The sequence below is a fragment of the Enoplosus armatus genome, chromosome 18 (assembly GCF_043641665.1).
Source record: "Enoplosus armatus isolate fEnoArm2 chromosome 18, fEnoArm2.hap1, whole genome shotgun sequence".
Lineage (NCBI taxonomy): Eukaryota > Metazoa > Chordata > Actinopteri > Centrarchiformes > Enoplosidae > Enoplosus > Enoplosus armatus.
This window is the reverse complement of record NC_092197.1, coordinates 16,365,308-16,380,471: the sequence shown is the minus strand read 5'-3', so window position 1 is coordinate 16,380,471 and position 15,164 is coordinate 16,365,308. Positions and strand designations below refer to the sequence as shown.

Genomic DNA, 15,164 nt, shown 5'->3' with positions numbered 1-15,164 from the left:
AAAAGGCAAATATAAAAGTCTTGCAGAAGCAGAAGTTAGCCGCTTTAATCCACAGTTCTAATTCTGGCTGCTGCACCTGCACTGCATACTCACATGGGATCAGTGATGTAGAAAAAGCGTGTGTGTGTGACATAAGTATAGGGGGCTTTCTTTCCGAAACTCGCAGATTAGAGTCTTCAAATATGGGCAAAGCAGAAGCTGGTGAATGCAGTACTTTTACTGTGATCTCAAGCAAGATCCACAGGCATAAAAAAAGTTGGAATTTATCCTTTAAACGAGGACCACTCGAGATGTGAAAATTTGTGAGAAAACACCCAACAACCTGAAGATACACAAAACTAAAACCTCTGGAAAAACAGTTTCGGCTTGTCAGGATCGAAATGTAGAGAGGAATATAACACCTTTTACCCCACTCAGAGAAAGAAAATTACACACTTTGCACAACACAGCAAAGCACTCGGCAACAGAATCCACCCACACATGCTTCTCAGAAATCAGCAAAGTCACGATAAGAATGCAGAACACTTGCACAGGGTTTGGTGGGATAACAGTGGGGCGTCCAGACTCCACAGTGCACAGTCTGAGCCAAGCATTGTTGGACTCATCCGAGGTGGGGATGGGTGCGCTCTGAACTCTCTGTTCTCCATCCAGATGTTTCTTGTTGTCTGGCTAAGTGCAGGGGAAGGGAGGGGAGGGGATTACACAACTCTTTCTCTCACTCACTCTTTAACCCACCGAGTGCTTACACTAAGAGGAGGGAAAGGGAAATCTTGGATAAACAGACACATAAACATGCATTAGCCTGTCATTGCTAATTGAATTTTACAGTTACCTAACGAGGACAATCCCTTATAGTTGAATTATAACTCGATGTGGTTATAAAATCAACACCTGGCAACTGCGCGTGTTTGCCCATTGACGCCCGTCTGTATAGAACAGACCTGTCTGTAAAACTGTCGACAGGACACCTTTAATGGCATGTCAATTATTACTCCTAGTATTGTGAATTATTAAACCATGACAATTCAATAGTTGTAAAACATTCTCAAAAGAGCGCTCTTTTTATGAGTGAACTGTATGGAAGACAGGACCATGGACAGATATACTAACTAGGATGTGTACGCAGAAGCCAACGTAAAAAAGTAAGTAAAATACCTTTTGGGCATAATGTGCTGAGTAAGTAACTCAAACTCAAAATCGTTCTCATAACACATCCATGAATCAAACCCAGGAAACTATTAGTGTTTCTGAAGCTAGAGCCACAAGCTTAGCTTAGCATAAAGAATGGGAGGGGGGGGGGCACGACTAACTTGGCACGGCCCAAAACTAAATGAAATCTGCAAACCAGCACCTCTGATGATGAATGAGTGAACACGACTTGTTTTGGACCCCTCTTTTCTGCTGAAGAGGCTCACAGACACAAGAGTGGTATCAATCTTCAATCTTAACTCTTGGAAAGAAAGCGAACAAGCACATTTCCCAAAATGTCAAACTATTCCTTCAGATGATTATCTGTGACACATTAAAACAGTAGCGTAAGTGGAGAAGACTCCTTAAGTGAGCTAACCGACTCAGGATCATCCGTGATGCAGCAGAAACCAATTAGCCACCTGTTGTACCTGAGCAGCTACAACTAAATTCAACTTTTCATTTGTATGAAAACAAATGTGCAATTCCATTCAGAGGTTACATAGGTTCTCTTTAAGTTAATAGTTGTGTCCACAGCAGCCAGTAGCAGGGCTTTGATTTGATTTCCAAAGGTAAGAAGGACATCATTATGTATTAATAAGCATATTGTGATTGATTACAATTTACAACCTGGTTAAAGTACATCTGGGTATGATCTGTGGACAATTTCTAGAGGTAACAAGGAAACCATTGTATTACTTATTGACTATAACTGGCAACGTGATGAAATTTCAGAAAAACATCAGGCCCATTGTCTTCAAATAGGTATGAAGAGTTAGCATAAAGAAAGTATAGACAGTCTACTTTCTACTTTTGTTTCCACAGGTTTGTGGACAGGTGTGCTGACACAGAGACCACCACGGCGTCCGTAAATCCTGCATGTTGTCACGGTCTTGTGTAGTTAAGGCTAATCCTCGTCTGCTAATGGAGGGTCAGTTGCAGAGAACCAGATTAGTGGTGTACGTCAGTGTGAGGGACATGCTCAATTTCACAGGAGAAGCTCCCTCTCAGTCTGATTCTCTGCAACTCCACCTTATGTGTGTGTGTGTGTGTGTGTGTGTGTGTGTTTTTCCTCTCTTTTGTTTTCCCCAGGAGCTTCTGTCATTAATTCTAAATTGTTTAGCTTCTCTGTCTTCACACTCCGTTGCTTTCATTATGCTAACACCAAACTGGTGGCAGCTTTAATGTTTTTTCTTCACCTTTTTAGATGGGAAATGGGATTGAGGAAGCTCACCTGCCTTCCTCTGGCTGGCACTTATGAGAAATTGTTTTTTTAGAAATATCATCAATCACAGACGGACAGGACAACTTGTCTGCGTTACAGAAAACCATAGAGATAGTCAATTTTGTCTGAAAGAAAAAAACAAAACACTTTTCCTTTCCTCACCAGCTGAATCATATGTCTAAAGTGGAGAGTGTGTTGACAAACAACTGCAGTTTTTACAAGGACACTAAATGAAATGGATATTAAATAATAAAGCTGTGATCTACAATAGATCAACTCATAATCTGGTGCATGAGCCGACAATGGAACCATCATATAACTCCAAATGTGCAAAAGAAGCCACTTACAGTGATCATCATACAGTGCTCATCCGTTTTGTTAGAATGTCTTATTGATTTAATCAAAGTAATCAAACTGAGATTATATTTCAAAAGTTCACACAGAACAAAGGGGCAACAAAAAGTGACACACCAACTGCATGATGAAAGATAAAAGGCCCTCACACCGTGCTGTCTGACAGTAGACTAAATACAAACACAACTACACATGTACTGTTCCGAGGAATTTGCTTCAGTGTTGCAACACTCCACACAGTCGTAATATAATATGTACAGTCTCTGAACTGTCTATTGTCTGATTTCTGTTTCCCTGTGGGCTTTTTCACTTTGCCTCCCCAAAGCTTTGTCTGTCTCATCTCTCCTGTCCACCAGAAAGGATTTCTTAAATTGCTACGAAACATTCAGCCAAATAACTTCCAAAGCAGATAAAAGCTTAAAGTAGGTTTCCGTGGCCTTTGTTAACAGTGACAATTACAACTCCATTAGTATGCAAAATGGTAGCTCATTTCAGATACGTTGATGGAAAAAAATAAACTTTGTCGAATTCTAAGGGCTTCGAGGGCTTGTTCGAAACCTGCGGAATACAAATGAATGTGTGTTAAAGACTGACAAGGTGGGTTTGTTTTCTCTGTATCGGAGCAGTCCGGTGGTTGAAGAGTCCGACCTTCAGCTGCACATCTTGGATTCAGTCCCTGTTGACAAGACTCTGCCCTGCCAAAGCGTCCTTGAGCGAGATACTGGAGCTGCTGGTGGTGGTGGTGGTGGGGGGGGGGGGGATTTTCAACAAGCAACGCCTCACATTGAGATTATTTCTCTAAGCCTATAATCGAGCATTGATTCATTTCATGTGTGGGAACCTGGATTATGTTCAGAACTGAATGCACAGGCTCAAGTTCTTACTGTACAGTTTATAAGTCCTGAAAAGACTAGTTGATTAGCTGAACTGAAAAATGATCTATTATGATATTGATTCATCATTTTTAACTGTCAGATGAAAATAGTAACTGAAACACTTTCTTTTCGTTTTCTTTGGTTTTTAGATCATTATATAATAGATGCTTTGTGGGTACTTACTTGCAGATCAGACTAAGTAAGAGATACTAAAATAAAACTCTTAATTGAAAGAATAATCACATTAAGTGCAACCCTACATTGTATAAACAACAAATTATTGCACAGCTGAACTAATGTAATGTATTTGGAGACAATACTAAAAACGCTGTATTTTTTAAAGCTACTATAACAAAAGCACCAAGCACTACAATTGGGACGAGTTTCAATTATAAATCACACAGCAGCGCACCCTGAGCTAAAGGTGGGGCATGAGGAAATGATCTGTTCCACCCTCTCTAACCCGCAACACACTGCTCCACTTTGTTTGCATGATTAACAAGAGACTGAGCCGGGGAGAAGATCAATAAAGTACTGGATTTTTATGGGAGAGAGAGCCAGAGTCCGACGTTGTAACCCTACCTTTGTGCCCTTCCTATTCCACAGCCAATTATGTGATATGATCAATACACATCAGTAATTGGATATCGGGGCTTCTTGTGGCGATTCTGTGGCAAAGGCCTGAAAAATCCATGGCTAGTGCAACATATGAACACTCCTCCTATACTTAGCTGCCACCAGGCAGTGTGTCACATGGGTTTATATTATCCGTTTCATTTGGCAAAGAGATAGAGAAAATATAAAGCTGTTTATCTTTCCCCCAGAAAGAGGCTGCTAATGTATTAGAGTGTGTGTGTGTGTGTGTGTGTGTGTGTGTGTGTGTGTGTGTGTGTACAGCTGGGTTTGGAGGTGTCCACGGATCGGGGGGGGGGGGGGGGGGACTGCTGTGCCTCTCCCTGGAGCACAATCCAGATCCTAATCTGTTCTCTACCACAGGAAACCGCCACAATCAGTCTACCACCACAACAACTAGAATTAGAGTCCCTGCAACCGTACTGCTCCGACAACAGCTCAACATGTAACAGGCAAGAGAGTCATTACTGACAGTCGTGGATGAAGACAGATGCCAGTCAAGGCCTGGAAAGGAAAACTACTGACTGACTACTGATTAACAACTAAACAGTCAAAATCAATTAAAAAAAGAAGGAAAAAAAGGATCTTCTGTGGTCTGGTTTTGAGAAGAACTGCGGGGGAGAGATTCGGCCATCTGGCTCACCACTACAGAGACGGGAGCGTGGCCTCCTCTTTCTCATTTCTCTGTGGAGTGATGGCGCCCAGCAGAGCATAGCTGGCTCTGGGAAGATTCAGGCGCCATTCCACTGCATGCCCATGCTAATCACCCCCAACAACCACTATGCAGATGGAGCCTCTTTAGAAATCAGACGGTGTCCATAAGGCTCCATGATCTCTTTGTCCATCTCTAGTGGAATGGCAAAACTGGCACCATGTTGTCATGGCGGATCGGTTTCCTCAAAGTGTTACGCGTCCCCAGAGGTTAGTTAGGTAAGATAATTATAAGAGGATACTAGCAGAATGATTCTAGTCTCCACTGGGTGCGTTCACATATGCAAGAATTTAAGGTAAACCTATTGTCAGTTGTAAAAATGCTCCCCACTCTTGACACTGAAATGCTCTTTTCTAGATTTGCTGTAAACTGCCTTTACATGACATCACTTAAATACTCCCTCTCAGTCTAAAAGATTAGGTCAACTCGGAGTTCCCCTGCATAAACACTCTGCTCGCATTTCAGACTAACAGCATTCCCAGAGGAATGCAGAGAGGAGAGAGAAGGAAGAGGCAGATGAATGTTCCACAGGCTTTAGGTGGGGGAGTGTTTTGAAATACATGATAAACTGCTGCAATGAAAAAGGGGTGAGATGACAATAATACCATGTATTGCGATGTGGTTTTAAAACTTGCATCATTGGGCAGAAGCACTTCATCTGCTACAGCTGTAATTACTCTGCATTAGACTTGTGTTGTGACTGCTACCAAAGCTAGTTTCCCTTTTAGATGTTAAATAATTCAAAACTCATCACCAGCCAGTAACACATGAGTGAAACATTCTTTCCATCTTGCCTGGTCCCAAATTTATTTCTTCCCCTCCCATGCTGATGCAGTAAATTTTGTCATTTGTACCAAATCCTGTTGCAATTACAGCTCAGCTGATTTATGGTTTTTGAGGCTAATATTGATATTTGAGAGTTTACAACATCTGATAATGATATATTGTCGGATATAGATGTATTTTCTTTACATTTTTGATAAGGTTCCCTTAAATGTGTTCTTTTTTAACAATTGTGACCCAGAAATGTACTGGGCAGGACATTTTATAGTTGAAAAATAAACCAAGCTAACCCACTCAGTGAGCAAGCCAGTTAGCGAGCAAATTTTGAGCCTCTCAGTGCAAGACTCTTTCTTTTCTCCAGGTGTGTGTGTGGTTCATGACGTCCACAAACTCTGGTAGGACCAACCACCACGACTTTGTTAAAAGAGAGAAGGTAAGAAACAAGCGATTTTTCATGACTTGGGAGTCTATGCCTTTGGTGCACTTTAGGATGGGCTTTAAAGACAGAAAGCAAACGGGATGACTTCAAAATGTCCTTGTCAACCTCTTCCATTATCTTTCATGTAGAGTAGAACAGAGCTAATAAAAAGGTGGGCAACTATTATAAGTGATGAAGCTAAAAAACTGATCCCAAAAAAATAAAGTGATAAAACTAACAAACTGCAACTTTTGGAGACATGCCTAGGTAATATTGAAGTCTTGTTGGATCACAGTACATCATAGTCCTGTGCTGGGGTAGATTAAACAAATGTCAGATGATTATATAGAACGGATGTAAAATTCCTCCAAACTCCCATCCACCCATGCCGCTCTCTGGTGATTTTACAACTTGTAAATCAAAATGCTCAACCCTCGATTGTTCTGCATCGCGGCCCACATGGCCGATGTTCAAGTCGGGGACCCGTGCAGCTGAGTGCTCACTGCTGGCATTTGGATGCAGACCATTTGGACTCTTATGGCGCGGCGACAAAGAGTTAAGCTGTGCACCAATCAAGGGTAGGGCTTTAAAACTGGATCCAATACACCCAAAGTCACCAGTTAAGCTGTAAGAACTATATTACTTAGCATTTAATCATTATTAGTCAATGAAAGTTTAAATGATTTATTGTATTTAAAACTACATTTGCATTCTTTCTTTAAATATTGGGTTATTCACAATGCAAACACTTAAGGGGAACTAAAATCTGCCTCAATACCACATCTTGTGGTAGCTGTGGTTTTGTGTTACATGCAGCACGAGCAGATATGCCAGGCATTAACTGTATGTAGAAAGTCAGAAATAAAAAGAGGCTTGTTCGAATTCAAAATTCACTTCCTGTTTCTTCATCCCACCGCACAGGCAGCAGGCCTGAAGATAGTGTAGTAGTGTATGTGTGACCATTCATTTGCGCTTAATGAATATCGACCTCAGCTACAATGTGATTCATTCAGCTGCTGCATTATACAACGAGTACTTAACCGTTTTCCTATTTACATCTGCGCTATATCCATTCTCCATCTCACATACCACCGCAAGCCACAAGCTGCGTGCCTTTACAGCCTCATATTTGTTTATTTTATGAGCGCCTATGGCAGACTGGGAGGTGTTATCTCTACCATTAATGAATGTGAAGCAAAGCTGCCTCACGTTCAGCTGCATTTAGAGGCAAACCTCTTCGACTGAAAGAAATATTTCTGAAATTGAATTGAATTGAACATAACATGGCAACGGAAATAAAAAGTTTAGTTTTTTCGTAGAAAATATTCAGTAATTAACATAGCCAAGTTTGTTTTCACTTTTCACTATTGAATAATAACTATACAGCAGGTTGGCGATGGGGTCAAGATGTTAACTACTACTTGATTACATATTAAAAGCAGAAAGTGCTTTAGTAAAGAGACAATAAACAGCAATGACGTGTAAAGTCCGACATGACATGAATTTACTCTCAGGAATGTGCTTTTTACTCAAGTCACATTTCCTTGTCTCCTTGTAGCGTAATATAATAATACAATAAAGTAACCAGGAACCAGGAAGTAAGAAGGCGGAATTTGCAAAACTATATATTGAACTTATATTATATATATATTGAACCTCCGGGTCCAGTCCATTAACTGCTTTTTGCAAAGTGCTTTTATGCAAGCACTCATCTCATCTTCTCTTCTGGTTCACCAACAGGAATCCTGTCTAAAGTGGTTCCATGACATTTTTTGTCTGCGAAAGAGTCTTTTCAAACTTTTCTGGCCAGTTGCTGTCAAAGTTCAGGTTGTTTCTACATTTATCACACAGAAATACAATACAATAATGACTTCAGTTCATCAAATTACATGACGTACTCTGTGTGCTTCATTATATATGCTATATTTTTATAAGGTGGTTTGAAACAGGTTTGAAAAGAGACAAATGTTCACACCTGGATATCATGATAAAGTAAAGGAAGTCATATTTGTATCTTAAGTGCCGAGATGGTATGACAATATTACGTTTTATTTTTTGGAGAAAAGTAGTAAAAAAATATATTCTTACGTCCCTTGTTCACCTGATCTGTCATACAACCCCCACATTGTGGAAGCAGGCGCCACAGAGGCATAAACAAAACTTTCAACGCCCCTCAAAACCAACAAAAATCTGCGCGCAGCTGTAAAATCCAACTGACAGCTGATCCAGCTGTGCCGTCGTCATGATCATCGCTTCAGATGACGGTTCAGAGGAAATGACGTGTCATTTCTTTAAAAATGCGTTTCCTCCTCACACATTTTCCTGCATCCCTCTCTGCGTCTTCAGTGGGAGAGACTCAAGATGCAAGAGAGGGAAACATGGATGTGGTTAAGGGAATTGGCATGTACCCATAGAGAAACTTCTTTTTAAGAGAATAAATTCTTGAGAAAATGTCATAACTTGAACAGAAGCAGCTGGGCAGAAGCGTCCAAAACCTTCACTGTTTGACTTCTTTTCTAAGGGGATGTTTATTTTTAGACCAAGTGGATACCAAGACTGTCCTTCAGCTTGACAAAGATCAAGCTCCTTCCTGCTGCAAGGCATCCGCCCTAACGGAGTGACCTTGAACAGGACACTGAATTCCTACCAGCTCCTGGAACACTGCTCTGTACTCAGCTATGTAATCTAACCGCAGTGCATTGCTATACCCTCTGATACATCCCCTGGGATAAAGAAATATTATTTATTTATCTCTTTATTTATCTTTACAACCTGGGTCTTATTTTCATAGCTTTGGCCATCATTCCTATTGATATGTGAGGACATAATTTTGCTCACCAGGTTCATTAGATGGGGCCTAAGTAGGTTTAGTTATATTATCTAAACCACATATTTAGGGGTTAAGTGTAACAGTGTGGGAGAACTACAGTAAGTACAGCAGGTCAATTTTGAACCAAGAAGATGGTTTGAATGATTTACAATAGATTGGGTGTCAAATGTGAATCATAATGAGCAGGAATCATGGTCAAAGTTACACCAGACTAAATGAATGTACTAAATATATTAAAATTTCTTCAATTTGGAATTGTTAAATAGTTCAAGTTAAATAAAGTTAAAGTTAAATCCAACCAACTACCCCAGAACTGTAAGAAACTGTGAAAGACAGTGACTTACAGCCAGCAACACAAAGGCCATTTCCATCCCCTCAAGAAATGACACCTTGTTTATAGGCCAGTTGTGGAAATGTCAACGCACAAGCCACGCGAATCTCAAAAAGTTACAGTTAAAATGATTTTCATGACTTTAGGAGTAGGATTAGCTCACACAAAAAGGTTGGAAAACCCTGGCCAAGACCCCTTCCCTCTTTGTCAATCCCATTAGCTTCCAGCAGCACCGTCCCAGCTGTGCAATCCAGGACGTGTCCGTAACGAGCTCCATTAGCAGTATTACCTGCATCCGGTGGGCGCCAGGGGTCACAGGGTCAACAGTAGACCAAACGCTGAGATTAAATTACCCCTGAGGGAGGCACGAGTGGGTGGTTGTCTACAGTCGTCACCACCCCCCACCCGTCTCCCCACACTGGTCACAAACGGAGGTTTCAGAATAGTAGGTGGGCTGGCATTTACCATGTCGTTTTCTGGTTCATACACTCTCTCTGATCTTATTTCCAAGCCTGCAGCTCTTTAAGACGGCGCTCTCAGTGTTATAAGCAGGGGTAGTTCAAGAGTCAGTGGAGATCCGGCTTAGCTTTGAAATCTTTGAATGAGTCTGAGGTCGATCAATAAATATTGCAATATCAATAAGTGCAATGGAAAAACTATTATTGTTATTATAATCATTATTACTACAAGTAGTGGCAGTTAGCATATATAACATATATGAATGAACAAATTAAGTTAAAGATTCGGGACTTTGCTGAAAACATTTGGGGCCCCAGTAAACTCACCCCTGGTGCCGCCTATGGTCATAAGCATGACCTGCAGAGAACAGTGAACATATAACGTGACCATGTGACTGTGATCACCGTATGAAAATGTGATTTGGTTTTTTTAGGGGTCTCACTGCAGCCATACAGGAATTACTGTTAGCCTTGCAGAATGTATGACCAGTAATCAAACCACTATATACTGTCGACTGACAATAGGAGCACAAAAACATGTGGTCAGAGTGGTAATGTCTGCTGGTAGGCAACTGATGGCTAACATGTTAGCCATGACACTGTCATAAGTCGATGACATGTTGGTGGCTGTGTATCGGTCAGTTTGCTTCGATGTTTTCTGTCAATTAATGCTTTACCATTTTTCTTCTGTTCTGGCACGGCTATATGGACAATTTTTTTTCAAGATTAGCTGACAATGCTAACGAATGGAACCCCATTTGACACGCGAACCGCACTTTCATGATTATCCATGTTTATATACAGGCCTGCGAACTCCAGTGGAATGAAAAAGGTGACAGTTCTGAGAATATGAACGAACTTATACACTGTAATCACACAGATTTTTGTTGGCTTATGATGTTAATACAGGGGATTTTTCCAACAAAATTCATATTGTGTCAACATGAGCTTGTTTTTGGATTTGAAAGGTTGGTTCAGCCAAATTCTCTGGCTCCTCCCTCACCCTGAGGCTGTTGTATGTTGATCCACAAGGGCGCCATATTTTTCATTAAAGACGCCAAATTTTGCTGAAAGGTGCCGAGTTTGCAGCTATGTATGTAGCCATTGCCCAAGTATGAATTGAAGAATAAAAAAAATTAAATAATAATTCCAATCAGTTCCTGTTATTTGCCAGCAGCAGCCAATATTTCAGGTGGGAGCTGGACAGAGAGGAGGAACCTCAATTACTGTGAGTGGAAGTGGCAGGCTCTGTGTGAGATCTGGAGCCCTGTGGAGCACTGAGAAGCTCCAGGAGAGCTCTGGGGCTTAGCCAACAGTGATTCAGTCTTGACACAGGTACTGCAACATCTCTCACACACACACACACACACGCTTACAGACATACACATTGCAAGCAAGTGCACACACAACGAAACAAAAGCACAGCAGCACACACATACATATCCGCCTGAGTCATCCCAAAGGCATTCACAACTACCTCACTAACAGGAAAAAAAAAAAAGAGTGAGAAAGGCCGAGTGAAAAAAAAACACTGCAGAACACACAAAAGGCTTCAGAGAGCACAGCTCAGTCTTGTCTTTCAGACGCAGCCCGAGGCGCTGGATTCTTGATACATACACTTTGAGCTCCGAAGCATCTCCAAACACCAGAGCTCATTAAGCATCCATTTTCGACCTTGAGGTGAAGCGGAAAGCCTCATCACCCTTTAAGAACACAATCAGGGATTTATTTGACCACCCAAACGAAGGTCGCCTTGACAGCAAAAGGTACTTTGCCTCCTCTCCTGCCCACAATAAATGCCACCTCAGAGTTTACATGAGAAAACTACTTCATTGTCCACCCACAAAAAAAATAAGAAAATGGCTAAAGCTGGTTGGCAGTTCTCTGAGAGTCACCGCAACAATCACCCCAAACATCTGTTACTTTGTGTTTCCATGATATTACTACTGAAACAGCACAACACGCCCCGACAGTTACTTCATATGTCAGACACGTTTGGTTTACTGCTTTACATGTATTTACAGTTCAGTGCTTTATAATTTACTTCATGAATATCACAATACACTGTGCAACTTCCTCACTGTGAACTGGAAGGATGCTTGAATGGACATTTCCCTTTTCAGCCACATGAATGCACATTTTCAACCATTATTTATTCAGTCAGATTCTGCTGGCTGCAGTGCCCTTCCTCATTTTTATGCCATTATTGTTAGACACATTCACACCTGCAAGTCAAGCGGAGAGACTCCAGTAAGTCACCTTTCAGTGTCGGTGCTAATTTGGTTTGTTACTTCAAGGGTACGGCACTGTTACTATTTCACAGGCTTTCCAGGATTTTATACGTTTCAGTCACTTCATAATAACAAATGTTGAATGTTTATGAATTAGTTTGAATTACTATTTTTGATCATGTGGTGTGTCACAGTTACAGGTATATCTATACTGCCATATCCTAACCTGGGATCAATCCAACCACAGAGGGCTGGATTGGTCCCAGCATGCACTGGGCAAGAGGCAGGCTACAACCCGTACAGGTCACCAGGCTATTGCAGGGCTAACGCATATAACTAGACAACCACAGTCACATTCACACCTCTGGGTAACTTATGGGCCAGTTCACCTAACCTGTTTTTTGACTGTAGGAGGAAACCCACTAAGGCAAATAATTAGTTTGAATTGTTTTGGCTGTGAACAGTCAGAAGACAGCAAAAATCTCATCAGAAGTTCCCAGAGTCCCCAGAGATTATTGTTCCACTTGAGAAGCCGGAACCAGCAGATTTTTGACATTTTTGCTTGGTAAAATAAATAATTTTATCTATTATCAAAACAGAAGAAAGGACCCCCCCCCACACACACACACACACAGAAAGTCCACCTTTGGCATGGTTGGGGTTTGCACTTGCCAAGTACAGGTTCGACAAATCAAACAAACCCTTCACAGTCTCAGAATACTTGCCAAAACGTCCACCCTCAAGCCATTAAAATCTCAAATCCTAACTTTTATAGTAGACACACTTGATGGTTGGTGGGTGCACTCAACATGTGGCTTTACAATCACAGATTCAGCGACCGCTTATATTCCATTTTATGGACACTTTCATCACAAATGCCCACAGTATGACCTCAGTGTTGTTCCGACGACTTCCCTTTGAGTTCTACAGAATGCACTAAAACAGTGCGACTGGGATCAATGCCAAGGTTTCAAGCATTATTGTGATTAGAGCCTGTTAACAGCAACTGAATACAAACCAGTGGGTCACTTGAAAAAGGAGGAGCACACCCCTTTTGACTGAACATCACTCTTTCACCAAAAAGCCCCATTCCGTCACGACAGTCTCAACACAGCATTGTAACCTTTGTTAACACCTACTCCCTGTGTCAAACATACTGAGGATACTATGACTGTTTAACAGCGAGCATATTCAGAGACTAAATTTCATAGACTATCAATCACAAGTACAAGTGGAGTTATTGGGGGTGAAGAGAAATTTCTGTCCCGTGCAAATAGTGTAATCACTCGGCTTCCTCTTCATTTGGCTAAGCCACTGACTCTGTGTGTTCCGAGTGTTAAGGCACACGCGCCCTGACCTTTTCCTCATCATAAATCACACACTACTGTTCTGCTGTCAGGATTTTGTTTAACCCAATTTGTCACCGAGGACACCCCTTCCACCCTCACCGCCGATTCACACAGTGGAACGGGGAGCATGGGATTAGTGGGCGGATCAAAGCATGCCATCCAGACCTCTCTCTCTCGCCTAGTAATCATGGAAGTCAGCAGCTTCTGGAGCCGATAAGTCGAGGCTACTGGTGGTTACCAGGCAAAAAGAGAGAGAGAGACTTGAGCTGCAACTAACATTTAGTTTCAATGATTAATCTACCAATTACTTTTTAAGCATTTAGTCTATGAAGAGTCCATCTCATGTTCCCAGAGCCCAACCTATACTTACATACTTCCCAAAAGCCAGAGATTTTAATTTACAAATATATACTCAAATTATGTAGAATTTGTCAAAGAAAAGCAAGGAATATTTACCAACAACAGAAGGCAACCAACGACACAGATTGAAAGCCAGGCAGACAGATGCAACACACCCGCACAATATTATGACAGAAACGGGTCACGGAAGGTGTGCCAAGAACATCAGACAAATGTGCTATCAGAGGGCAATCGCTCCAGTATGATAGCTGTTTGGGCCTCTGTGGGCATGACAATGAGAATAACAGAAACACATCCATGCATGCGGGCAACTGCGATCTATTCCCAGTGCCGATCCCCAGACTTCTCACCATACAGTAATGGAGGCTCAGTGGTGGTTCAGAGTGAATAAAAGTCAATAGAAACGTTTGCCACAGCGCACTTTTACTCGGCTGCTGTGGTCATGTAAACTTCCTGTGGCAGCCGACGCTTCCTCACATTGGCTTTGGAAACACGAATGAGCTGAAGTGGCGAGCGAGCTTTATATAAACTGAGGCGCGCGACGATCCAAACCTCTAATCGTGCCGCCATGTACACTCGTTGTTTTGAGACTAACTATATACCTCGTTGAGTTTCTCCGCCGAGGGCTTCAAGCAAACTTTAGTTTGTCTTTTCTTTTGACTCCTCTGCTATATGACGAGGGTAAAAATGTAAAAGCAAATAATCCTCAGCTTTGGATTTCAGTGTTACCACCATACAGGTGGTTGTTACTACATTAAGAAGATAGCAGCTAAATGTTCCAGAACCAACAGACATGATCACTCTCAAGGATTTTTTCTTTATTTGTCCAATTGAAGCGGCCACACCCGCCCGCTCCTCCAAAAAGATCAACAGAAGTGAAAGAAATTATTTGACCTAGAATTGGTCAAATGTTTTACTTCCTCTTCTCTTTCAGCAGATTATTATCTTTGGTCTCTTCCACTCAGAACTAGATTGACTGGATAATACTCAATTAACATCCTTTAATCCAAAGCAAACAGGATGATGATGTAGCTGTCATGGCGGAGCACCTACAACTTCATTTCACACAGACATTTCATATTCCTGACGACCTGACAATGAGCAGCCTTACAGAGGTTGCACTGCTGAATGTGCTGCAGTGCATAGAGAACCGAGAACCTTCAACAATATTAAACTTGCATGTTGAAAATGAAGACAACGAGCCAAGAAAACACTGTTTCAGAGATGTGATCAACTTGAGGTCTGGCAGTTGGCAACCAGCCCTGGCACCTCGTTCCTCCCTTCACCCGAGTAAACCTGTAGGGACCCTGCATGTGTTAAAGCACCCACTGTATTCACCATGAACATCTGTTACACTGCTGTATTATCACGGGTATACTGATAGTGGCTCTGCACTGGGCCAAGAAGCTGGGCCTGT

At 41.7% G+C, this 15,164-nt stretch overlaps 1 protein-coding gene across 1 annotated transcript in view; it reads right to left on the bottom strand.

The window, feature by feature from the left end:
* Window positions 1–15,164, bottom strand: part of vav2 (vav 2 guanine nucleotide exchange factor) — a 176,886-nt gene that overhangs the window by 161,042 nt on the left and 680 nt on the right. The window lies entirely within an intron of this gene.